Source organism: Melospiza melodia, chromosome 1, assembly GCF_035770615.1.
Source record: "Melospiza melodia melodia isolate bMelMel2 chromosome 1, bMelMel2.pri, whole genome shotgun sequence".
Classification (NCBI taxonomy): Eukaryota; Metazoa; Chordata; class Aves; order Passeriformes; family Passerellidae; genus Melospiza; species Melospiza melodia.
The window spans coordinates 13198566-13225651 of NC_086194.1; the positions used below are offsets into that span (position 1 = coordinate 13198566).

Genomic DNA, 27086 nt, shown 5'->3' on the forward strand with positions numbered 1-27086 from the left:
GCTCAGCATAGGAAATGGGCAGAGGGAAGCAGGAGATGTTCAAAGCAATGGGGTTTGTCTTCCCAAGTCACCATTACATGATGGAAACCTGCTGTCCTGGGGATGGCTGAACACCTGCCTGCCCATGGGAAGTAGCAAATTTAGTCCTTGCTTTGTTTTGGTTTTGTGCACCGGTTTTACTTTACCTATTAAAATGTTTTTATCTCAACCTACAAATTTTCTCATTTTTACTCTTCTGATTATCTGCCCCATCCCACTGCGGATGAGTGACTGAGCAGATGTGTGGGGCTGAGCTGTTTACTAGGGTTAAACTATGACAGGCTGGTGGAAAATACAAGGTCAGATGTTAAATTCAGTATTTTACACAATGTGTTTTCATTTATTGCTTTTATGAAAAATAGAATTTGATTAATGAAAATCTTCTTCTCTTTAAATTTTCGACATGTCATTATGCTTCAGGACCTCATATCCAGACTGTAAAATTAGATTCTCTAGATCTGATTCACAAATTTTTCAGGTATTACTTAAGAATACATATCCTTTCTTTACACATTCAGGATTTAAGTAGAAGCTTAATTATTATGTGTTAAATAAGAAAGAAGAGAATGAGCTCATCTTTTTTGCTGTTTGCATTGCTTCCTGAAAAAATTTATTTCAAAAATGTAAAGGAGACAAAACTGTACCCTCCTGAAAAATCAGTACTGTGTCAGTACTCATATCATGATGATTCCACTCACAAAATCATCTGTTCAAAGCCCTTCAAAATACCCACACCTTTGAATCTCTAAGGATTAGAATTTAGTGCATTTAGCTTTCAAAATTCAGAGCAGTAGTTACCTAAGAAAAGTCCCCTGCCATTGATACAAATCCTTCCATAGACTTCAAAGGATTTTGGAGTAAGTCCTAACATTACAGATGGTGGATAAATCTCAGTAAATGGCACATCAGACACAAGTGGACCATTTCTCCCTGCAGGAAACATCAATAAGGCCATTCAAATCCAAAATTGTTAATGCTATAATAATTTCTGAGTACTTGGTTTTGATTTTTTTTATGACATCAAAAGGGAATCTTGTCAAAATATATTAACTATTGACTTGCACCTTTTAAGCATACTAAAGAAGAGAGACATCATGCCCCTATTATCCATAGGATGATGATTACTCTATTAGTCCTTTAAATAATATAATGTAGACAACTGATATCACCTTCCCCTGGTGGTTTGGAATGAACCTGTATAAAGGCCATGATGTCACCTTTGAGGCTCACTAGGAAGCCCTTAACCTGTGAAGAGTCACTTTTTGGTGACTGCCTGTTCATACTCTGCGTGTTCATACTCTGAGTACCAATTTATTGATCAAGGATAATAATTCCTTCATTTTGTGGGAAAACCATGAATCACTCAATTTCAGCAATATTAACCACTGAGTATGAGTCTCTAGAGAGGATAAAGGGGTGTGAACAATATTAAAAAAGGAGGAGGTTTTAAGAAACAAGGTGTTTTCTGATTTAGCTTCCCTAAACTGATTTAATTACTGTATCTCAAAAATAGAGACAATGTGAAGGAAATGACAGAGGAACTGATTAACAGTTTCTTACAATACAGACTTGAGTCTTTGAAGGAAACTCCTATGAAAGAGCTTTGAAATAGAAAGGTGTCTATCTCCAAATAGCCTAGGGACAGAGATCTCTGAGACATATTGGGTGGCCTGAATTTGTGCAAAAGGAATTAATCCCAGAATTATAGGCCAATAGTAATTAACACATGTAGTCTGATATAAAAGTTTAAGGCTTGATAATATTTTTTTTTCTTTCGTCTTTTAACACAGAAGTGTGAAAATTAACCAGTTTCAATACTTTCTTCACAAAAAAAGTGCTGGATGTATGCCATAGTTGTCACGTTTATCTTTTCCAAAGAGTTTTACTGCATAAAGAAAGCAGGATTCTAAAACATGTTTGGTCTTTCTGAGTTAGTAAATACTGGTTTAGAACTACTTTCATTACTCTTTCCTCCAAAATGGTATTTTGAAACTTAAAGACTCTTACAGAGAAAAAATTGCCAAGCTGAGTGCAGAAAGGTATTAAAATGCAGTGTATTTTGCAGTCATTCCCAGAAGTAGTTCAAAACTGCTCCATCTTCTCTCCAGAGCCAGGGATCAAAGCAGAATCATTTCAAATGCAATGAACTTTGAGCCATTTCTTGAGGCAGGTGGTCGATACTTCAGTGTGTAGCAAATGTCAACATATTCCAGGGCTAGGAATAGAACCAGAAACATAATTTTACTAGGCATTCTCCAGACCCATGCTACATTACAAATAGAAAACAGACCTAAAATGAGATTTATCTCTTTAAAAGTATAGTAGAAGTTTTAATGGGTAGAGAAATAAAAGTCTGTGTCTCAGGGAAGGTAGTCCTCTCAGTAGTGATCAAAATCAAATCAAGTGATGTGTAGTAGAGTGGCTCAGTAACAACAAAGGAACTTGTATGCAAAAGCAACTAAATTTCAGCTTCATAAAAGTGATTAGAAATAGGGAGAATATTAAACCTGATATTCACTGATAGAGTGAAAGTATAGGGATTTACTTTAAAGATTAATATACTATTAGTGTTCGTCTTTACAGGAAGAAACACAAATCTGAACTTGAAAGACAGAGTTATAGGAATGGAACTTTATGAAAAAGAGGATGTGTGTGACCTTTTAAAATTAGAAAAGCTTTTAAGCAAAAGCTGCTAGGTTCATGTGATTCTCACACACCCTCTCAGTGTAGTTCTAAAATTTTTGGTAATAAAAATTTTTCAAATGCTTGTGTAAAACAAACTATCACCTAAAGTCAGATTCAGCAATCAGAATTACTTTTTTTTTTGTGCTGTCCTCTAGGGAGCAACAGGACTTTTTGTTCCTGATGTATGTTTTTCTCATGCTTTTACAGAAAGAAACAGACCACTTCTAAGTTTTCATGTCATCACAACTCTTACTTGGCAAATACTTGATCTAGCTAAAACTAACTAACAGCAAAAAAGGATATAAATTCTTGATTAGTACAGGAGAATATATTTCAAAGACTTTAGCATATAAACTTCTTATTCTGGAGAAATATTTAAATTGGAATTTTTACTTTATCTGAACCTCTAAAATTTACAGGTGGTTGTTGTAAATTTTTCAAAACAACACAAAATATTTAGTAAAGATTGGAGGGTTTTTACCACAATATCTGCCAATGCTGAAATGGCAAATGGCTCCTTTTAAACACTCCATTAGTGTGTCGGTGTCATAACCTAATGTTGGTGCAAAACCTGTTGTCTAATATCTGAGTTTTAAAAGTCCATGTTAATAACTTGTTCTGCTTTATTTTAATGCTATAAGAAAACAATATAATTTACTGATCTTTTTGCACACAACTCACCCTAATTGTCTTCTCTACAGCTTCTCTTGTACTGTAAGTCATCCTGGGGGACTTGCCAATGGTACATGGGGAACATTGAGGGCCACTTCAAATGCTAGGAGGATGTTGGCATAGGGAACAATCAAAGTCAGGACTGTGATAAAGTATTTTAATTTTTTTCTTTCTTTCCAGAATTTGCATCTCTCATGATTGTGATGGTGATGAAATACTATATAGGAGTGAAAGAATTTGCATGATATAAGGCTCTGGAATAACCATAGAAAAATATTTTGCAGATGCTCTAAATCTTTAGTTAGGCTTATAAATAAAACATCATAATCAGAAGTTTTAGAATAGTTCTCATTGTCCTTTTGTCATAGCTTTTCTGTTGCAAAACTGGGAAGAATCTACTGTTACAGTGGACTAACAAAGAGAGCATTGTGAAAAATAAACTGAGATCATGCAAATCACACCTTATAGTCCACCAAACAACCATCTTATTTGAAATTTGTTTGTTCTAGGTTCTTTGGATTAATGAAAATGTCTGTTATTTTAAAAATTAAATACATTCCAATATAATATGCAAGAAAAAACGTCTTCATTTCGTTTTTCATCCAAACAACAGACAATCCATCTTAGATTGGACATTAAATCATAGTCCCAAACATGACAGTACAAAGCATTGTGATTGTTCTACTGCTTCTTATCTTTCACGATAGTCACTGATATGTATTTTCATGTAAACTAATCCTGTTACTAAATTAAAAAACATGAGAAAATAATACTAATGTTTTATAATAATCCTAATACTAATGCTTTACTGTGAGATTCTAAACCAGCTTTTGAAAAATGAACAGTGTTCTGCTAGAAAATAAACATTAGACTCTGTTAAAACTATTGACATCTGTAAGGTTGTCAGATCTCTACATACAAATAATTGCTTCTAACCAGAGCATCTGTTTCCTTCTCAATAACCTTGTTGGCTAAAAAATGCACCATGGATCATCAAAAGGAAAAATAAAAAGGTACTGGCACAAGTAAAATTGCATTAAAAATATTTTAAAAGCTCCACAGCTTTTTAGTTTACCTTGGAATTTGCTCCTAATTTTCTTCTGTAAAATTATCACACTTGCATTTATCTTAAGAATGTTTTGTCCGGTCCGTGAGCCACAAACCTACTCGATTCAAAATTGGTTCAAAGAACGCTCTAAACTCAAAATACCCATTTAACTGAAGCCAGTCTATTCATCATACAATTCTTTTAATCACTATCATCATCATCATCACCATCATCTGATTCTCACTAGCTTATGGTTTTCTCCATTAATAAAGTGTCTTTTGAGTGTCAGACGCAATTCCCTCTGTCAGAGCCTGTTGCAGTCTCATATCAAACAATCTCAAACTCACTCAAATGTGAAACTTCTCTTGACATAGGACCTGGAAGCAAGGTGAGATATTAACTGTTCCAAGAGTGAAGTATTTTCTTGATGAGTAAGTTTTCTGCAGATCAAGGTGCCAGAAAGTTTGTGCAATGACATTTACAGCTTGTGTAGGCTGTGCTCCATGTAGAATCCTCTAGATGACATGATATGGAAAAATGTGGCTTTGTAGTGAGCTCAGACCAAAGCCACTGTGACCTTTGTGCTGACTGAATTTTGAAAAGAGATATTCTCTTGTCTCCACATGCCTCTATCTCAAATAAGCAGTTCCTTCATCTATCCAGCCAACTCTTTTCCATGAACTCGTTTCAAATGTTATAAGTCACGTCTTAAATTCCTATTAGGAATTTAAGGAAATACAAAAGGAAAAAAAAAAAAAGCAAGCAAATGCTTAAAATTGACAATTCAAAACTCTTTGAATCTCAGATTTTTTAGGTACAACCTTTTTCAATCTTTACTCTGGAGTCGGGGCAGTTCTTGCCTCCCTGGCTGAAGACTCCAATACATTTTAATTTTTTTCTGGCTTTTTTCATAGCAGGAGTAGATAGTGTTATGTAATGTAAACACAGAATCTAAACCTTTTCATTCAAAGGGAATAGTTTCCCTTATGTCCAATGCAATAAGTTGGTTCAAACTGTAGGGGTGATTTGTTGTAACCTTCCACATGCATACTAACTTTGGGATTACAATATAGAATTAAAAGTAGTAGAAAATTCAAGACATATCCTTCAGTAAATATGCTTGTTTAAGCTAAAGTTAGACTAAAATTCCATGAATTACATGTTTATATTTCTATTAACAATACCTTTATGTTGGTTATAACATTTTAGAGCTCTAAGAGCTAAATTTCACCACTCAGCCCCATCAGGATAAAAGCCACCTGGCTCCTATATGCAACACGAGTTTGATTTTGGCTGATAAACAGCTGAGAAGGTCCAGTTAACCAACTGTCTTGTCTCTGGCAGTGGCCATCAGTAGACACTTGAGGAAGAAAAGCAGAACTCTTCCACAGCATTTTCCATTCTCCACCTTCAAGACCTGCTGAGTCACAGATGGTGTAATTGTACCTAGTATTTTCCACAGGGCTTTTTGTCAATTTTTGATTAATTTTCCAGTTTACATAAAACTTTAATGTGAACAAAGTCATGGGAAAATAAATTCTTCATTTTAACTATGAGTGTAATAAGGTTTGTGCTTATATTAAACCCGATACATTTGATGCCTTGGTTAACTGAAGGCACACACAAAGCACCTGCTCACTTGTAGCTGTCTCTGCACACTATAAAAAATGAGTTAGCTCACATTAACATCATGTCAGTATCATTACTCCATGCTGCTTTAATATTTTGTGATTTACTCTAAACCCACATGGTTTTCTAAAGCAATACATATTAAATTACCATGAAGTATTTCTGGATTCTGTTATCTTTCTCTGCACTCCAAACCAAATCTTTTCCAATACTCCAGATTCCTTATTAAATATACTTTTATATTACACAGGATAAGAAGGGTCCTTGGAGTTTCATATATTAAACAGGTGGCCTTAATTGACACAGTATGCTGTCTTACACTGCACAGTAAGATTAATATCTCCTGCAATGTTTGCTCTTTGCTGCTATAAGGTGTAAAATATACATTCACTTAGAGGATGGAAAGCCATTGTGTGTGGAGATGAAAGGGGCAAGGTCCTCTTACAAATGTGCAACTCAGCCAGAGTGTCCTTTCTGCAGTTTATATAGCTCCTCCACAAAGCATCCGGAGATCAAACTATTCTCATGGAAATAAAATATTCATTCTAAGTTAATTGGAAGGGGGTTGTTTTCTTCTTTCTGTGGGTTGATTTGGATAAGTAAGCTGCAGGGATGAGAAATAACAATTTAGTCCCTCATGTCTCAGCAATCAAGAAGAGTGACAGCATCACTGGGGCTCACAGGTGCTCTGGAGTTTGCTCTCAGAATGTTCTCAATATTTGTTCTCTTCTCAGGCACCTTGCAGCCATTTTCTGCTCACTGCAGTTGTCTGAAACAGAAGGGATTTCCTTCAAAGTCTCAAAGCAAGTTAGATTTGAACCAACACCTGAGCTATTTAGATTGCCTCTAGGGTCTTCCAATACCTCTAGGAATTGCTTGTTTGACAGCCTGTGCACACCTTTTCAGCATAAAAGGACAGTGGAGTTGGTAGCATGAACAGATATGTCTAGCTTAGCATTTTCCTTCAAATGAACATCCTCACATAAGAACCTTAATCAACAAGTAGCCACAAGGGGAGCTGAGTCAACGCTACTCATCACCTCAGTTTTGCTCAGCCTCTTGAATATTCCTAGCCTTTACACTTACCCCATATGCTGACAGTAATCAGAAATGCAGAAATCTTTTAAAGAGGCCAGACTAATCCTTTTCTGCAAACTACTGCTGTAATTGAAGTTCCATCACTTATGGAACTCTGATGTGTTCTATACCTTTTCAAATTTGAAAATTCTGGACAAGAGGATGCAGCCTTTTGCTCACAGCCTCAGCAAGTTAACAGGTTTCAAGTTAAAAAAAAATTACTTAACAAAACATACTATCCCTGAGGTAAGTCTAAAAGACATGTTGATTTCATCCTTTTCTTTAGTTATGCTACTTCCTCAGCAGTATTCTTACAGGAGCAGCAGGCAAAAAAATGTAATGACTGGGTCAAATGCTGAAGAAAGAATTTGCAGCCTTTTTACAGAAATCTTGAGGCGCGCAGACTCAGCATGATGAAAACCATTGAATTTTTTCTATGCCTAACAGGTGTTTTCATTACTGCATTTCTATAGCAATGCTCTCCATCTTTACCTTCATACATGCCAACTGTCCCATTTTCAGCTAGACAATTCCCATTTCTCTTATCTGTTTTTGACTGTCGCATGCTTTATCTGTCTTGTTTGTTTTGTTTGCCCATGCACATTACTGCATTGAGGCAGCTAGCAGCTACACTTCTGTGCTACAGGCCTGGATTATTGGAGGGTGCTGGGTTTGGAGCAGGCTGAGTTAAAGTGAGCACTATTTAATCTGTTCAGTTTGAAGGTGCAGGGTGTGGTTAGCTTTTCAGTCTTATGGTTTTTAGCACTGTACTAAAGATAGCTTCAAAGCAAAGTAAAACCTCATGGCACACTCTGTGCACAGAATTTGTGTAATATAAGTTGAAAAGAAATATTTATGCATTCATACAATGGTACTTCCTTGTTGTATAAAACATCAGAGCTCTTTTTAATATATGACATTTTAATGCTTAAGTCTCAGGCAAATCAATCCCTTAACACACAAATGAGTACAATCATTTTAGGTTCCCCTTTTTCTTCTTTCAAAAGTAAATGCTGCATTAAATAGATTTTGGGGACAAAATAAATGAGATCACAGGCCTGAAGTACTGTTCTCCTCTGATACCTCTTGGCTAGATTCCTGAATCCCTCTCTTCAAGCAGTTATATTAAAGTCCAGTACTTTTATTATCACCACTTGTTGAACAAATAGCAAATTATGTAATTGCCTTTTTTTGACAGAGAGAGAGAGAGAATTCCAGGTTTCCTAGCACAAAAAATCCCATTGATTATGAGGTATAATTTTGTGACCCCCCAATACAATGACATGAGGATTTTTGATCTTGCTTTCTTCTTTATATGTCCTGCTAAGTGGAAAGATCTGACATGAATAACTGGCCTTAAATGTTCTGTGTGGATTTTTTGTATGGAATAATAACAAAAGTAATACAAATAAAATTAACAGCAACAATAATAATAATAATAAAGAGGAGGACTCTTTAACTCTGTTAAATAACCTGATAGGGCTTTCAGTGGCAGGCATCATAGCAAGAGGGTGATTCACACAGCACACATGAATGCTTGTCATCCTTAGGGGCAAACTACAGCAAGTCCTATTAATGATTCATAGGGTGGAGTTTCCTGGTAGAGCTGCATGTTCCAGCTTAGCAGACTGACTTTAACATTATCACTAGATCAACAGCAGTCAAATAAATGCTGAGCTCACTCAGCCCCAGGTAAAGATTCCAAAGGAATACTAGTTAGATTCATGGCATAAATGAATGGAAGGAATAATTAAAGCTGCTGGAAGAAAAAGAAAGCAATCTCAGCTATGTGTTTATCATAACCAGTATATACTAGTGGTTTATTTGAGACTTGTTATTGTAGTTATATTTGGTCAAAGCCACCAGGAATATATCAGGGGGACAATATTCAGGACAGGAATATATCAGGGGCACAATTTTCAAGGGGCATATGCAAATGTCCAAAAACACAAATAGGGCAAAATGGGCCAACCCCCCATTTTATTTTATATAGATGGTTTTGATGTCACCCCATCAAAATGCCAGCTGTTTCCAGTATCAGTGTGCCTGCTGTTCTGACAGGCTGCAGGGACATCATGAACTTACATTTCCTAATCAGATATGCCAATCAGGTTTACTTTAGCCAAGAAGCCCCTCCTGGCAAAGGACCTGACCTACAGGAGGCAGGCACAGAATTGATTTCCAGGGACTGAGGATTGTCTCCTTGCCTGCTTGTTCTTCTGCAGTAAGGAGCCTGAAGGGGAAAGTCAGTCCGGGACAGCCCTGTGGGGTGTGATGGCCTGGTGACACATCTGGGGTTCACTTCAGCAATTACCATAAATCTGCCAGGACTGCTGCTCTCCTGGCCTCTGTCAGATCATTACTTGAATCTCAGAAGGCTCTCAGGACTGGTCTGGTCCCACGTTTCTCAGACCAGTTCTATCATCTTTTCAGGATATTTTCTTTTCTGAAGGAGAAAAAGATAAAATAGGAAATAGAAAGAAAGAAATTAGGCTGCTCTTAAATGAAAACTTTTTAAAATTGACTTCTGTAGAAAATGTCAGGATTTTACAGTTTGTTTATAAGCCCAGACTCAAAACTTTGAAAAAATACCAAAATACATATCACCAAATCAGCATTTGACCTACTCCAGTTATAGTCACATGGAATCATCTTAATAAAAAAGGTCTGTTGTAGAGGGATCTGTTATTAGTATATTTTTCCATCTGTCTGTATTTATTCCTAATGGAAAATGCAGTCATTTCCACATTTTTAAGTAATAAAACATATCAGCATTCTGTGAATTAGTGGCATTATGGTGAGGGATATTTTGCTTTTAAGAGATTGATAGCTCAGGAGACCAGCAGATGAACAGACAGATGAGTAGAATGCTCTCTGCTCTGAAGTTTACAGCAAAAGCATGTAACTCTACTTGCCTACTTTGAAGCCAGACTTCAAAGTAGTCATGTGTTAAAATGTACACAATATGACTATTTACCATATTAATGAGAGAATATGGCAATACTCTCTTATTAGAAAAAAGTATTTGTGTCGCTTCTTTTCTTTTGAAGTCAGTTGTTGATTTTAAATCAAGCGGTTAACGTAAGATTTGTCAGTCCCATTCTGGATGTATGTGGGTCACTGTGTTTGCATTTAATGTCAGGATGGGAAGCTGCCTTCATGAGAATTACACTTTCATGTAGTCAATTTGAAAGATATTCATTCCTCCATTGCTCATGTTTCCTCATTCCATCAGAGAATGATGACATTCAAAAGCAGGTAGTCAGACACACAAAGGGTGGCATTGGAGCCCATCTATCTTGCTTGGAGGAAAATTCAGAGTCCTAATTCATTACAGTTCTTTGAAACTGTAAGATGAAGACACTATAGAATTGCAAAGCACTTTTATTATTAAGGGAGCAGGGGAAAATTTCACCTTTTAAAATTCAAAATAAAACTGAGAAAATCATCCCCCAGGAAACTGCACTGGCTCAATCTGCTTCACTTATCATCATTTTTAACCTCACTATCTACCTTAACCTCCATTTTCACTACCCTTCCCCCAAACACCTTCCTGCTCTGTTCTTCCTCTTTCTTCATTTGAAGTTTCTCTATACAGTCTAGATTTTGTCAGTCTGTTTGGTGCTTAGAAGAGTGGGAAAACTCCCCTACCAGATGTTTGTCTAAACCTGTTTTGACAAAATTCCCAAAAAGAGGAATCCACAGCCTCCCCAGAGAGTTTGTTCAAAATATGCTTGCACAGAAATAGAATGGTTTCTCTTATGAAGAACTGAGCCCTATTTTCTGTAAAAACAGATATAGAAAAATAACTTCCACTTCATTTTTAATCCACATAGGTGAAGGTTTCTGAGACTTTTGGAAGTTCTTTTCCTATTTAGTTTCATTCCAGAGAAGGGTTATAATATTTTTAAATATAATTTCCCAACAAATCACATACACATATTTTAAATTATTCAATTTAAAGACAAGCTTTATTATTTGCTTCATCTCTTCTGTGCCACTTCAAATGAGTAAGAGAAATCACAACCAGCTAAAACAACCTGTGTCTACCCACACAAGTCCAGTTGGCTGAGTGTTTGCTTCAGCAATTCCATTTACACCCCTTTTTTGACAGAACAGCTATTGGAAAATGACTGGGATTTGCTTGTGCTGCTGAGATAAACTGTACATCACAGAGCTCCCACTCTTTCATATTGCTGCATGCCAGGCTCTGTGCACAAAGCCAGCACACATTCTATTTCCTCCCTCTTGAACACACTGTTGTAATTAGGTGCAAGTTGCAGAGAGCATTGCTTTATTTCCTTGTCCTTAAAATCACTGATCAGAGCTAGAGTTCCAGAGCAGAGAACTAATTTCTTTTTTCAGTCTTGTTTCTTTTCTCCCTATTCTTGCTGGAAAAACATTAATAATATATAAAGGAATTGAAAATATTGAAATGCTATCAAAAGGAGTTTCTGAATATAGTTTCCAGCACAAATTATTTTTTCTATTTAACCTTAATTCTGGTTCAATTGGGCAAGAAGACCCAGAAGGCCAGGTAAGGTATGAAAATCAGAGATAGAAGAGAGTTATTGCACTTCTGTAATCAAGAAAAGCAGTAAGAGACTGGCCTGGCAGGATCCTTCCCAATCAGATCATTTTCTGCCATCCCCAGAGGCAGGGACAGAAGACAGCATGGGAATCAGAGCCAGAGCATGAAGCTCTTTAGAGATTTCAGTCTGCACTATGGCTTTAAAATTTTAAATGTTGTTAAAATTTAGCTGATTCCTGAAAAAGCACTGAGAGCAGAAGAATGCTATGGCATCCTAAGCCACAGTATTTCCACTTCATTTGGAAATTTGCATTCTGCTTCTTAGATTTTACTATATTAAGAAATCCAATCATATTTGCTTTGTGTTACATTCTGATGGATTAAGTTTTAGCTTTCATATTTTCCAGATTCTGTACTGCATAGGTACATAGCTCTGAACTTCATATAAAGTGTTAGCAAGTTCTCCTCACAATTTAATTAGACAAAAAAATACTTTTCCAGCCCAAGAACCAAGGGAACCATTGCAGCTTCAGGCCCAAAAAGTATAAACAGCAGCAAACTGAGGAGAGCAATCTGGGAGGATGGGACTGCATAACCTGAAGCTGTAATTGGACAATTACCTCAATATGCAAATGTAAACTACCAATGTGTAGCTTATAAAAGTGTGAAAACTCATGACCCATCATCCATCTTGGATGTAACCCTGGCCAGGCTCTTGTACTGCCCGAGTTGTACCCTTTGAAGGCCTTTTAATAAATACATACTTTATTCATTTAACTCTGTCTAGCCTCTGTTCTAGGCAGCCTCTCAAGGCATCACTAATATGTCCACAATATGCTCCCATTCCCTGTATTCCACTGTGAAGACCAGACATGCATTCCTGGATAGTCAGCTAGCACCAGCTCCCTTGGAGAAAAGAAAGGAATTTATGTAAATCATGTATGTCTCAAAACATTCTGCACTCAAAAAATTCTGTATGAGTAGCCAGTTAGGGTTTAGTGTTCAGATAGCCTCAGATCTGACTAAATATCTAATATGACAGAATACTAAACTTCAGAAGATGTAATTCAGTTGCTGTCACTGCCCTAGAATTGTTGAGATCTTAATCCTTCAAACACAAAATTATTCGTGCAGAGCTCACAGCAGGGGATTGCAGAGAAAGTCTGTTCAGTATTTACTTTTTTAAATGCATAGTTTTCCATGCAGTATTAAGAAAAAAAGGTGGTAGATGCATAGCAAAAAACCAGCACAGACTTGATTTCATTTCTTTAGCTGGAGTATTGGAGGTGATACAATCTGATATCCCACTCAAATATAACTCTTCCGTCACATATCTACAGCTGCAACCTACTAGAGAAAAAGATTAAGTGGAAGGAAATTTAAACCACTGTAGGCCTAGCAAGTCACCTGCTAAAGGCTTTGGATGAGAGTCAAGGGGTTAGCTGAATTCCCAGCTAAGTCATTCTGTATTCTTTCTCTGGAAACATCTGTGCCGAGGAATGGGATGGCAATGCATACATATGGACTTTTTAAATTTCTTATGCTTAGCTAAACATATCTGCAGAATGATGATGCTTTGCAGATTGTACAGATTTGTTTACATCCTTCTAAGGAGCATGGATATAAATCTTTTCCCTCATATGCTATCTCATTTAAACCACTTACTTTGAATATGACCACAACAGGTAAATGACTAAAGATGAAACAGCAAAATTCAATGGTATTACCACAAAATCTTATTTTCATTGTTTCCTTGATCAGGCAGAAAATTCTAGAGTATTTCAGTCTGTAATGGAGCAACTCAGAAAAAAACAAAAATTGTGAAGTTGTATTATTTTTCTTGTATTTCAGGTATTTATTTCTTTTCCTCAGGTAACCTAAAATTAAATGTGACAAGAAAACGAAAATCACTCTGAAAATGAAATAGTTTATTTTACTAGGTGATACTGTAGTCAATGGAAGGAGTGGGCCACAGGCTAGAAAATGTACCAGTTTTTGTCCAAATGCAGTTCAAGCCTAGAAGATAAATTTCCCATATCTGCCAACAATGGAATACAAAATTTACCTCTGGCTGTCACTGGTCCTTTCTTTGCCTGGACTTTTGATGCCATTTTGATGCTTGAATGAAGAATTGCCTCAATGTCTATAAAGAAGTAGAAATTCCACTTAATTATTATATTGGTTTTAAGTCTTTGTTTTAGCAAAAGAGCTATGAGAAGGCTTTAGAAGTTCAATAAACCTTACTCATTTAAAGATAAGACTGCATCATCCTCTTTTACTTCCCCTTCCTTATATTCCTGTTAGTACTCTGTCAAATTCAGTCCTTTGTTCTGAAATTTTTTCTTGTTTCACAGTGAATTCAGGAGTCTTGTACACTAGGAAGATGGAACTGGGCATGACCATGAGGAACTTATATATTAATGCCCTTGAAATCACAGGAAATATTGTGCCTGATATCTAATTTCAGGGAATCCAAATTGTTTCTGCAGTACCTTTTCCCATATAGTATCCTTTCCACTATCCATTCAAAAAAATTAAAACCTTTAATGAAAGATCAAAAAGAAGAAATATGATTTCCCATGGAAACAGAGCAGGAAGGAACAAGAAGGCAGCTCCCAGGGCCAACAAAGTTGGGTATAGAAAAATAGAAATAGGTCCAGGGAAAACTATTATGATCACTTATGTTCCTGTGGAGGACCCAACCAACCAAAGAAAAACCCTTGGTTCCCTTCAACATACCCAGTCTTGTGCTCAGTTAAATTTTTAATGTGAAAAGAAAATATTCTACCTAAGTTTTGAGAAATTGAAATTTTCCTTGTTATCTCCTCACACCTTACCTCATGTCCCTTTGTGTCATGGCACATCTCTACCCTACAGGAAGGCACGAAAGCCACAAAATTTGGAGTTTTCAGGAGGTTTCCTCCCTCCTCAGCCATTAGAGCCCACTGGAAGCCCCAGAGCATGGGATTAATGCAGTTTAAGTGCAGAGCAAACCAACAGTAATCCTGTTACATCCAGCCACATCCTCTTTCCATAGGGCAGGGGATCATGGCAAAGCTAAAAATGGAGCCTTTTTATGTGAACAGACAATGGGAAAAAGACTCAAGGAATTCCCATTCCTTGGGAATGGGGCAGTCATAACGTCTGTGCTTATAAAGGCTGCCTCCTGTGGGATGATAGCACAAAGGTGAATACACAGAGCTCCTCCTCTCAGAAGTCTGAGCTGAACATGTAGTAACACATTGGTTCTAAAAAGGAAAGTAAAAATAATTTTCAAGTACCTTCTGCACAATATTCAAGTCACCAAAATCTATTTTCAACTCAAAAAAAATACATATTTTCCATTCTTCATGTGCTACCCAATGTTCCTGAAGCTGCAATTTCCACCAGAACAGAGTGTAAACCACAGTTGTAGTTTTAGGGATGGGGAAGATCCTTACAAATTTTCACAAGAGGCAAGAGGAAATAGTGCTACAATGTACCATGCACAGTGAAATGTAAAGGGAGATAATCAGCTTTGACTGATACTCTTTTCACCTTTATATCCATTATTTGTCTTGGATCTATTTTTGTCCAAGGGCCAAAATTATCACCAGATGTAAATAAAAGTAATTCTCTTGAACTACTGGAGCTGTATCAAATGAAATTGATAGAAATGTCTCTTTCATTTAAATACAATCAGATCAGATTGCATTTAAGTGAAAGACTTAACTAAACTAAAAGACTTAACCTTTGAATGCCATGTTTAGTAATTAATTTATTGATATTCTTATTGGGAAAGAAATGCTCAGATATGCTTTAAGATGTAATTTAGCCAACACCAGGATGTCTAAAACCCATTATGAGGTCTATGTCAAAATTTCTTTTGTCAGAGTAAAAGGTGTTTATTTAGACCCATACAGATAGCTTTGGATCATCAAAAAAGGAAAAAAAATGGCTCTACTCTGAATAGTTGGTTTGCATATTTCTCATGAACTGTGATGAAAATAGCTGCTTTGCAAGCTGGACCACAACATCATCATGAAGATATTAAAGGGCCCTGGTGAAAACACAGCAAATAGAACCATGCATCTCTGTTCAGCTAAAAGATGAGATTGATTCAAATGCTGGCAGAGATCACTGTAAGGGAAAAGAAGGCTGAAAAGCAGTTGAGAAGGGAATAAACAGTCTATATTCACATGAAATTGGTTGAATTGCCTCAACCCAGGTGGTAGAATTCTGGTTGTGCACTCTGTTGGGACAGTATAGCCAACAGTAACTCAGTCATGGGGTAGATACCTGGCCTGGTTCTGGCCAGGACAGGCCAATTTTTGCAGCACCAGGAGGGGAACAGCCAGGACCTTGAGGTTATTAATGTCACCTCACACCATGCCCAGGGGGTGTGGGGGTGTTCTTTCCAGTTTTCTGGGAGATGTGGTCAGGTAGTGCCCTGTTCTGCAGGGTGAGCAATCACCTGTGAATCATTCCCCTGCCTTGGGCACTCTCTTACCAGTACTGGTATCATCACAGTTTTCTTATCTCACCGCTACTTCTCATAAATTGTTCTTATTTCAACCCCTGTCCTTTGCTTTTTTGTTCCTCCAGTTCTCTTCACCCTGCAACAAAGGGAAGTGAGTGAGCAGTGAGTAGTCTGAGGTGTTTCAGCAGGAACAATAAATTGAGGTATCATACCTTAACTATGACAAGATTTTAACTGTTTCATGACTATTAAACATGGAGAGACAATTCTTGTGGGATGGATGCAGCACTGGACTTGAGTGTACAAGTACAGTAAAACAAAAGGGAAAAAAATGTAAAAAGGTCCAAAAGTGAAGTCTTCATTTCTTTGGAACCAGATTACGGGAATGAGATGTAATTAAGTGAAAATCTTGTGTATTAGGCAAAAAACATCTCTTCAGAACCTGTTCTAAGGAATTAGGCCAAATTTTGGATGATACTGATGGGTGCACAGAAATCCAATAGGCTACAGATCCTGCCACCTCAGTAGAAGACCTAAGTTAGAATCAGAAAATGCTGTCCAGCATTTCAGCATTTGTTCTATGAACGTAGAAAGGACAATATAAATACCCCTTGGTGACCAAGTTATTTAGTACAATACCAGCAGTAGAAGGAAAATTAAAACCTTTAACAACAGAAGTCTCAAGGGATGTCAGTGGTTTAAGACATTGCCTCCTGGTGGTATTTTTCTCCTTGTCATTGAACAGCACAAGCAGTTCCAGCCAGAAAGTATCCTGGAAAACAGAAATATCTGGTCAGAATCTAGATCTCTTAAAAGTTCCTAATTTTCTCTTGAGTAGGACTAGTTTGGAAAATTAATCTATTATTTATAAAATAATACATTTTGGTACATCATGGCAGAAAATCAGCTTAGAAGGAAACGCTGCATCATGGTTGTTTTGTAAATAAAATATGGTTTGCCTTTCGAGAACAATCAGTTTATTGATGTGGAGGTTTTCATTTTGGTTTTTTTTGTTTCGTTCTGGGACAGAAATAATTTCTTCTTTCTCAGGAGAATGGAAGTGTGGTCTTCTGTGGCATTGCCATAGAAGTCTATAATTCTAAGGAATATCAAAAGATTCAATTTATTTTCAAATTTAAATGAGAAAAATAGTCAGAAAGTATTAGCATGAAATAGTGTTCTTAGATTGTATAGAGCTATGTAATGGAACAAATCAAATAGAATGAATTATTTATTTAATTAATTGTTATTTATTAGATTATTACAGCTTCCATTCATGTAGCAACATTAATTTTCATAAAGCTGTAAAAGCTTGGAGTCCTATTGGGTAAAATCCTGTAAATATAATGAATTTCTTAGTAGAACAATGAATTGACTTTGTTTTCTGATAGTGTTAACTGTGTAACAGATTTCCAGTGTTCTTCTAACCCCTTAGGGCATCTAAAGAGCTCCAGGAAACAAAGGTATCTTTCAGTACCTTCTGTTGTTTCTACAAGCATTTAATATTTGATGTAATATACATGCCCTAATAGCACATGAAACACTATAGCCTGGTGTGATCACGGCATACACCAGATACCCAGTGCAGCCTCCTTTTTTTTCCTATTTTGTTTTTCTATTTGGTATTCAAATCCACTCCGTGGTAACCTTATCCATGTGCTGCTTGTTCTGCTCATGCAAATCTTTGTAGATATCATGGATTCTGATGCCATCTGCATCTGCTTACATTCCTTGCCTTTAACAAAGAATCAGGAGTTAGCTAGACAGATGGCAAAGCAAAACTATTATCAGAGATTATCAGGAAAATATGCTATTTTAAAGACTTTAAAAAATGTAATCACCGTTATTCAGGGTACCATTAATACAGTAACATATTGTGCAATTACTGTCACAGTTCCATTGCTTCAGTGCAGACAGCATTACAGCAGGGTGGGAAGGAAAGATATTTAACTTTTTATAACATTCTTGATGGCCCTGTTTTACAGCTATTCTGCCATTGAGGGATTGCAGTTATATTCAACACATTTTGTTTGGTAATAACTGCAGCACTTACTTAAAATCTCCTTTTGAGAGACTGTTAAATGATACTTAGTTGACACTAACTGAGCATTACTTACTGTATTCTACTTCTATTAGGAATCCCATTTCCCCACTAGTTTCTGAAAGGAGAGTTATAATTATGCAAAAACATGGATTGGTCGACCTGTGGTCAAATGCCCTGTGTAGGTGAGCAGGTGCAGCTTAAATTTACATCTGTGAAGAAGCCTTTCAAGACAAATCTTGTGCCATAGAATTAATCTTTAATATTTGATTTCTAAATGATATATTTCAAAATCTGCATTAGTCAGCCTTGGACTTCTGAATGACCATTGAAAAAAAATAGACCTTTGAGATTGACACTCCAGCTCTATCTCAGATAACTGTATCAGATAATATTTATCTCAGATAAATGTGGATGTGTCAGAGTCAATGTGGAAAAGTGCCCCATTGTTTTCCACTGATTATAAAAGGTACCTTTGTAGACTTATTCATCTAATATTGGAAACTTTGGTAAAAAATATATGAATGGTCCACTGAGACATCTAAAATTTCAGTACCAAGATGTCTTTCCATGTTTCAAAGAACAAGATGTGTTAAAATCCAAGTTGTACAGGAAAAGGGTTTGCCATGGAGGTTGGAAAGGCTGGCATGAGGTTCCTCACACCTCATAGACCACTACATGACTTAAATGTTCATCTCTCTTCCTTTTCATATACATCACTGTGTGGACTCAGTTGATGACTTGGTGTGTACACCAGGACAAAGATATGCAGCTTTTGCAATTTGTCTTGACTTGTAATTGTAATTGTCCATCTGAATATGATGGACAATACCTCTTTACAGCATTTTTGTTTTTGGGCAGAAGGCTACTGCATGCATTATAGCAAGCTCTGCATATCATGAACTAACAGCAAGTATTGGTCTAAACTAATAAAAAGGAAAGAAAAAATGCACCTCAAAGTACATTCTCCTGAAATCTTCCTGACCCATCAAAGAGGAAACAAAAAAAAGCATCAGCTTCTCTGTTGGACTTTTAATTATCCTCATCAACTTAATTATTCAAGTTGTATAAAATTCTTAGATGAATAGGTTAAATTCAGTTCAGATCAGTAAAACAATTACCCAATCAAGGTACAGAAGTGAGAAAACAAATCAGAACTTCTGTAAGAACAGCTGTAGCCATCTGTCTTTACAGAATTACAGAACAAGTCAGACCCTGTAACTTGACAGGGAAATCACAGAGAGTGGTATTAAGCAACGAGAAGTATTTATTAAGGTTAGGATATTTGGAAAACTGTGTACAAGTCACCAAGCTGTCAGCTGACAGATACCAGTGCAATTTCACTGCAATCAAGGACCTCACACTAATTTATCCTGAGAACATCGTAGAGTAAATCTAAATTCAGTAATTAAAAACATAGTTTATCAAATTCTCCTCATTTTGTTTCTAAATTATTCTCCTGGTATAGACAAGTTAAGAGAAAAAGTCATTATCACAAGTCTTTCGGAGTTGTAATTAATTTCTTTCCCCCAGCGTATTACTAAACCCATTTTCTCTAATATTTCTTCAGCCTTCTTAAATTTCAAAGACCTTTCTCATTGTCCTTGTGCTGGCAAAGATGCCCCTCTTGGCTCTTTTTACTGTTTACCTACAATCATTTTCTTTATTTCTTACCCCCTTTTTTTTTTGCTCCTCTACTCTTTGCAGAATAATTAATTTTCTTTTGCACATCAGAAGTACATTTCAAATCATTTCACTTTAACCTTTTTTTCTTCCTGGTTAGTTAAAGCTCATTGAATATATCCAGTCTTTGTGACCTCAGAAAACAGTCCCTCTTCTTAAATGGAGATGATGGCTCTTGCAGGTTGTATTTCAAACCCTGTCAATCCTAGAGAAGTGAAACTAATCCTACAGTAGATACATGAAGCAGTTACACCTTTGCCTAAATAACTTTCATGTAACTTGGTGATTTTAATTTGGAAAAAGATTCAACTTCTGAGTTTTTATGGATTTGACTACATTTATATCAGCATATTTAAATTGTGCATTTTTTTAATAGAGGTGAAGATAATGAAAAAAACCAGAACTTTTTAGTATAATTATTGTGCTGCAGTACTGATTGTTTCCCTGCTTTTAACGTTATGTCTTGTGACAAGACTCTCTAAGAATTAAAAAGTCCTTAAACTTATTAATAATTCCATTAATTCATTATTAATGAATTAAGTCTTGTGATTTCTTATCCATAAATAAATAAATGGCAGTTCTATCTCTTCTTAAGGGCAATGTTTCATGTGTAATATCCCTACACTTGCAGATAGACATCTATTTACTTTTTATAGAAACCAAATGTTTTTAAACGTCCCTGGCTTTTCTAAATCTGCCATCAGCAAGGCAGGTTAGACTGTTATTTCCTATGGATTTGTACTCATAACACTGAGTGATGGAATAAAACTCAATTGTATCAGGAGTTGTTCAAATACAGAACAAAATTTTCTTCTCCCCAGGTCTGAACAGAAGGGCTAACATGTAGTTGTAGCAGTTGATTTAATTCTGTGATTTCTATTAAATGAGCTTAGCAGATCATGTTTAGTGTTCTTCAGAATTAAGATGGCTTTGGCAGAATGGCATCAATGTATTTTAAATTAAAATCACTTTTTTTTTGTGATTATCCTTAAAATATATTTAATTGCTGCTCCATTTTGTTCTATCCTCATTGAAGTGTTACCTCAAGTGCATTAACACAAAGCTCTTGAGTTAGTTATCATCTAAAATCATATAGCTTTAGAGAACAGAATAATTCTGTTTATCAAAAAAAGCCTTTTTAAAATTTTCAGGCAGAAAAAAAAATCACGAAAGCACAGAGGTGAGAGATGCAAAAAGACCTATTAAACATATTCTCACTCTCCATCACTGCAATGTTTTCCCCTACAGTCTTTTATTTTATCTTGTTTAGCTTTAAGTCTCTTAAGGCTTCCTATTCAATTTTCACAGGGAAATTATTTCAGTGTCAATCTGCACCTCAGGAAATTGTCTCCAATGCTCCGCATATGTTTATATTACATAAAATGACAGATATAAAATGTTTTTTGGTAAGCAACTTACATATGTTATTTTGTTAATCTTATTCAGATATTGCTGGAAGAGGTCGTTGAATGGGGAAAAAATATATTTATGAGCATGGTTCCTAACACTGATTAAATTATTCCATATTTGTGTCTCTTGGTATAAGGGTTTCCATAAAGCCAGGGTTGATATTTTGTATTTCGGTACTTGTGGTTGGAAGCTGGAATATTAGTTGACAGAAAGGAGGCACAGGGTATGAGACTGAGGAAACCAAGGATCTGCAGTGTGATACACTGAGTGTCGTTTTCTGCAGAAATAGTTTTGTGAGGGAGTAGGCCAGACAGAAGAGGCTGATGCAGTAGGAGGCAAGCCCATATGTGTAGCCTACTACAGCAATGCTTCATGTGCATAAGGAAAAGGGTTATAAGGATAAGCAAGCAAATGAACAAAGCTGGGAGGAAAAGGGACATTTTACTGAAGAAAAATACACTTCTTATGCTCAAAAACCTAGAAAATTCAGAATTCTTTAAAAAATAATGTTTTAATCTTTCAATTTCTATTATTCATTTCCCATCTAATGTCTTAACTGAAAGCTGCAGCTTTAAGTAAAACTTTGACAATCAAAGCAGTTAACAAAACCTGAAGAATATCTAATTTAGATAACAGGTCATGATGAATTAGCTGTAGCTTTCACTTGACAGGTCAGTACATGAAATACATCTTGATGGCATATGTGATCTGGTGAATTATTAAAACAATTCACCCAGAAAAATTGTACTAGTTGTAGTAAAATGTGCTGTAGTTCAGCTGTCCATTGTTTCTTGCAAGCAAACTACCCAGCCCTCAGATTGATAATGTGGCTATGCATTTCTAAAGTTATTTACAATTTTCCAGAAACACAAAAAAATCTAGATAGATATAATATGTAACTATAAAACCTTATATGTAGGGTGATGATGTGGGTTACTATTCATGCTGTGTGCTGTTATTTTTAGGATCATAGATCATGGCTGCTAGAAGCAGGTATGCAGCATAGTGAAAAGGAACCCAATCACAACTTTCTGCAGAAAAGATTTAAAGAGGAAAATGCCAAGCTTTTTGTTCTGCTTGCATTCTATTTTTAGGGTTTGTTTAGTTACAAGACAAAATGGACACCTGCTTTGGAAAAAGTCTTTGTGTAATTCTAGAGTGTAGGAATTGAACAGCTGTGTTGACTGTACCGAAAAAAGTAGGACATCCAAGAAAATTTCACGTAGATTCATACTTTGCACTTGATTTGTTTTTGGAAACTCAGGTTTAGAAACTTTAAAGTTCAAATAACTTTAATGCTAAATAAAGCTGTCATGCAGTGCAATACTAGCAGTTACTAATGTTCAGGAATGTTACAGTCCTTTGCAGGTATTGAAAGTTGAGGAAATGATGCAAAAGATGCCAGATTTCTTATAAACTACATTGAAGGACATTTACTTTCAAAGCAGGAAGAGAGTACAAATGGGAGTTGTGAGAAAATGAATCAGTGAGTCTTGCAGCTCCATGTCTAATTGCCCTTGCTGATCTGTGACCAATGGGTGAAGCACAGCTGGTGAAAAGCGTAAAACAGATTTGTTACCAGTGGTCAATTATTCAGACATCTAAGGCTGCCATAAATGCAGCAACTGTCCATCAGGTGACTCCCTGAAAACCTGACATTAGTTGTAGACTACAGAGCACAAAATTCATGTCACTGCTGATCTCAAAAAATTTTAGCAAAAGGAAACCTGTAGAGAGTACATCAAACTTTAACATGCTGTGACTGGGCTGTTGTGTATTGCTCACCACCTTTTCTGCTGTGCTGAATTTGATCTTTTGACATGACATCTTGGCAGATATTCCACTGTTTAACCAAGAACATAATGTACCATGCAAATTTCTATTCAAATGAGGCTGAATTAGAAGATGAGGATGTATTTCCATGGAAAAAAGTGTTCCCCCTTAGCCCAACAGCTGGCCAGAAACTACACCTATAGTTGCCCAATAGCAACTATAGAGAGTTGTTCTCTAGCAACTAGAGAACTTTACATAGAAAAGTTCTAGATATTCTCGCTTTACTGACTGGAAAGACAGACATGAAGCAAAAGACATGAGTTACTTTAAATTTCCAGCTATTTCCCTAAAGAGGAACACATACAGTATAAGACTCACAAGTATAATGAATGTTCTCACATATTTCCTATGGCTTTGTTGGTGTCAAGCATTTTATAAACAGGTCACGTAGGGAATTCCACATATGCACCAGACATCTGGTTCATCTGAAACTGGAGTGTTCTGAAAGTTGTATTCACCAGGAATTTTACATCAGTCAATTAACTTGCAACTGCTGTCTTAGTAAATGCTCTTAATAAAAGTGTGTGTGCATATTTCATTTTGTTTCCTTTTTTTTTTTTTTTAGGCTGAATGCAGTTTATATAATGAAATGTTCTGTTTCCATTAAGGTACACCTGACTGTAAGATTTTCAAAATACTCTTTCTTACAAAAACAAAACAAAGGAGCCCACATCAACTCAATACATCCCTAAAAATAAAAAATCAAAAAGCAAAACAAAACACAAAAAACCCCAGAAAAACTCAAAACCAAACATTTCAAGTAGAACAGACACATTTTGCATCACTTCATGTATCAATTTTCATTTGATTTTGGAGAGATTTTGATCAAATTCCCTCCTTTATCAAGAGTTTCACCCTGATTTTTTTGAAGGCTGGAACCTGGACTTCTCACATCACGTATTATTCCTCAAAAAATTGACTTCTGGACAAGTCATCCTTGGGTCTGATAAATCTTGGGTATAAATTGAAATAAATCACAACTCAGATATTTAAAGATCAAATAAAATGGAATATTCAACCACATATTTGTAGGTATTTAGGTGATTGTATGAGATGAGCACCTTTTTCCGTTTGCTGCCCAGACATTTTTTGTGTTTCTTCTGCACGAGAAGAGCTGGAACTGAATGCCCATCCCACATCTTCTTTGACCTCACAGAACTTTGGCTTCAGCTTCTTAATCTTTCTGCTGCACAAGCAAAAGGTTCCCTGAGGAGCTGGAACTGAATAGCAGAAAATCTTCTTTGACCTTCAGTGTCTCAGGTCTCAGTGGATACTGTGCCTATTTGTATGTTCTCCCTATAAGGAGTAGGATCTGATGATTCAAACTAACTCCAATTATTTTACTATTATCATCATACAAATTGAGAGAATACATTAGTAGAGGTCTGTGCTGCTAATCATTGCTAGTCCTTATTCTCACTAGAGGAATAGTACCCACCTGAGTATTATTCCTACTGTATATCATCAATGCAAATGCATTTTTATTTTTTGTACCTCTATCCCTTTGAAAAGTGGTGTGAACAGATTTTTTAAATCTCAATTATGATCATTGAATTTCCTCTGTAAGGATGTGTTGGCCTGCCTGTTCAGAAGAGACTGTCCTTCAAGCCCATCAAAGTGATTGCCTGTGTGTTCCCTATCATCTCTTTCAGAAAAGGAAAAATTTCTCTATATAGAGTTGGTTCGCCAAGTTAGAGAAAACCACAAGTTGGTAGAACAATTCTAGCAGATGCATATATCCCAGATTAGCGTTGTTCTCAGTTTCAAACTGAACACTGTACCTAAAAATGACGAACAAAGCAGCAAATGAAAATCACTTGAACAAAATACTCTGTAGTGTGCTCTCTATTGCTTCTGAACTACACCAGGCAGCAGTCTCTCTTCTCTTACTACACTCTATCTTTCATAATCCCCCTTAGATCAAGTTTTTAAAGGATATTGTGTGTTTAGAAGGAAGGCTTCTAAAATTTAATAAATGTTGCTGGGCTTTTTGTTAATCTAATATCATCTGTTATCTCTACTTCAAAGGGCAGAAAGAAAAGCTGCTGTTACCAGCTGGAATCTCTGACTTTAAAAACGAAAAAGTAACTGAGCCCACATTCCTTATACAGGTCAGGGAAACGGGATACTATTGTAGCTCTGGTTAAAAAGCATCAGAGAGGGAACTGAAGAGGCACCAAGTGAATTTTTCTGCCATTTTTTCATTAACTGTCAAAGTGATTTATAACAATTCAGACAATGACAGTCTTCCTCATTAAACTAAGCAGTGGACTCAGTCAAAAATACCCTGCCTTTACTATTGTTCTCCATGCCATGGTCAGTGTTTTCCAAGTCAAAAGGTACAACTAAAACAAGGTTTGCAGAAAGAAGTAATGCCTTTTAGGAAGCTGACTGAAATGTTACAATACTTGCTCTTTCAAATCATTATAGTGACTGCAGCATTTCTATCACTACTGTGATAGTGAAAGCTTCCACACAAAAGATTCCTCCCAAATGAAAGTTATAGTGACAGACCAATGGCTGCTTTAGAAAGAGACATTTGAGCTATTTTGTGCATGTAATCTGACTTTCTGGATGTATTAAAATATGAATAAGAAAAAGATGATTAATTTTTGCTATTCTGAAGTCCCTTCCAGGTTCCTATTATAGTAGATACATTTGCACAGCTTTACTTGTGCTCTTTTCCAAAGTGATGTACTGTACCAAACTGACAAAACCACCTCAGTAAATGCATTTCCATGGGTCTTAGCAGAGTTTGGATTGTAAACCACCTACAGCTTCCCTATTAAACTCAAGGCTATGTGAGATGATCCTGTCATAGGTGATCATTCATATTTTCGGAGAGTGAGAGTAGGGATAATGAGGATGGGTAATATTTCCACATTAATCATCAAAACATCTCAACCTTCTTCAAAACACTGAACATCTGGAAGGTAGGTCCACAGACAGTGTCTAAAAATGCTAACAGATTTGCCCTCTAGAGGCATTTCTTTCTAGTCCCATTGGTAAGTGATGAGCATAGAAAACAAGTTCAAAGATTTTAGAGGTTAATTTAAGTGTGAGAAGTTCTAACAAAACACAAGTCATCATAGTTCTATCCTGTAGAATTATTTCTTTCAAAATACAGATTTTATAATTATGTATGTTCTTAGTATACTTTTTAATCCAAACCAGTCTCATGTTGAAAAGCTTGTCCCACCTTTTGAGGTCCTGCAGTCGATTTTTGAAATGTTCAGTCACCACCGAGAATTTATCATTTTCAGCTTTTGAATTTTTCTTTCTTTACCCCTTTTCTTACTATAAGAAGTAATTATTTTCCTGCAGTGCACATGTATTTTCACTAGAAAACTTCACTTAGGCTTTCAACTCTCTGCTCTGTGTTTAAGCTACCTAAAGAAAATAAAATGGACACTGTCCAAAAAGAGGATGTCAGCCCTTTGATACTATTGAATGATGTGTTTGGCCTTTAGTCAAAGAAGCTTGGACTTGGTTGATCTGGTTGTTCCTAACAGGGGTTTGCATCCAAATGTTGACCTCATACAACATTTCTTAGCTTGTGAATTGGCAAGGTCGTAGTACATGATTCTGCAGCTCCTCTTAATTAATTTGCCATTATATTTCCACAGTTTTGATGTAGAAAGAGATTTTTAGTGCTTTATTCATTTTCTAGTATCTGTCCCTTGGCTGCAGTCCTGAAGTTAATGCTCACTAATAATGTGTTTTTTGTCTGCCCAGTTACCAGGGTCACCCTTTTTCAAGAGGTCTCCAAAATGTAGAAACGATCCTTCGGTCACTCCTTTTCTTTTTATCGGAGACTTTTTCTATTTTTCTTTTTTCTTTATAACCTGCAGCTCAGATGTTCTGCTCTGCCAATTTTTTATTTACTGCACAATCCAATTCTTCAGTCATTAGAGAATGAACTTTGCATTTGATTGTTTTAATAGACAAAGTCACAGTAGAAATTGGTATAAATAATCCT

The 27086-nt window shown here is 36.1% G+C and overlaps 1 long non-coding RNA gene across 1 annotated transcript; it reads right to left on the reverse strand.

Moving 5' to 3' along the window:
- Nucleotides 1-2053: 2053 nt before the first annotated feature.
- LOC134429301 (uncharacterized) lies at nucleotides 2054-16270 on the reverse strand. The gene is made up of 5 exons (XR_010030572.1): nucleotides 16171-16270; nucleotides 13747-13824; nucleotides 9465-9596; nucleotides 3406-3499; nucleotides 2054-2254 (listed from the first exon to the last, which is right to left on the reverse strand). It is a non-coding gene; the product is annotated as an uncharacterized LOC134429301 (long non-coding RNA).
- Between the last annotated feature and the right edge of the window lie 10816 nt (nucleotides 16271-27086).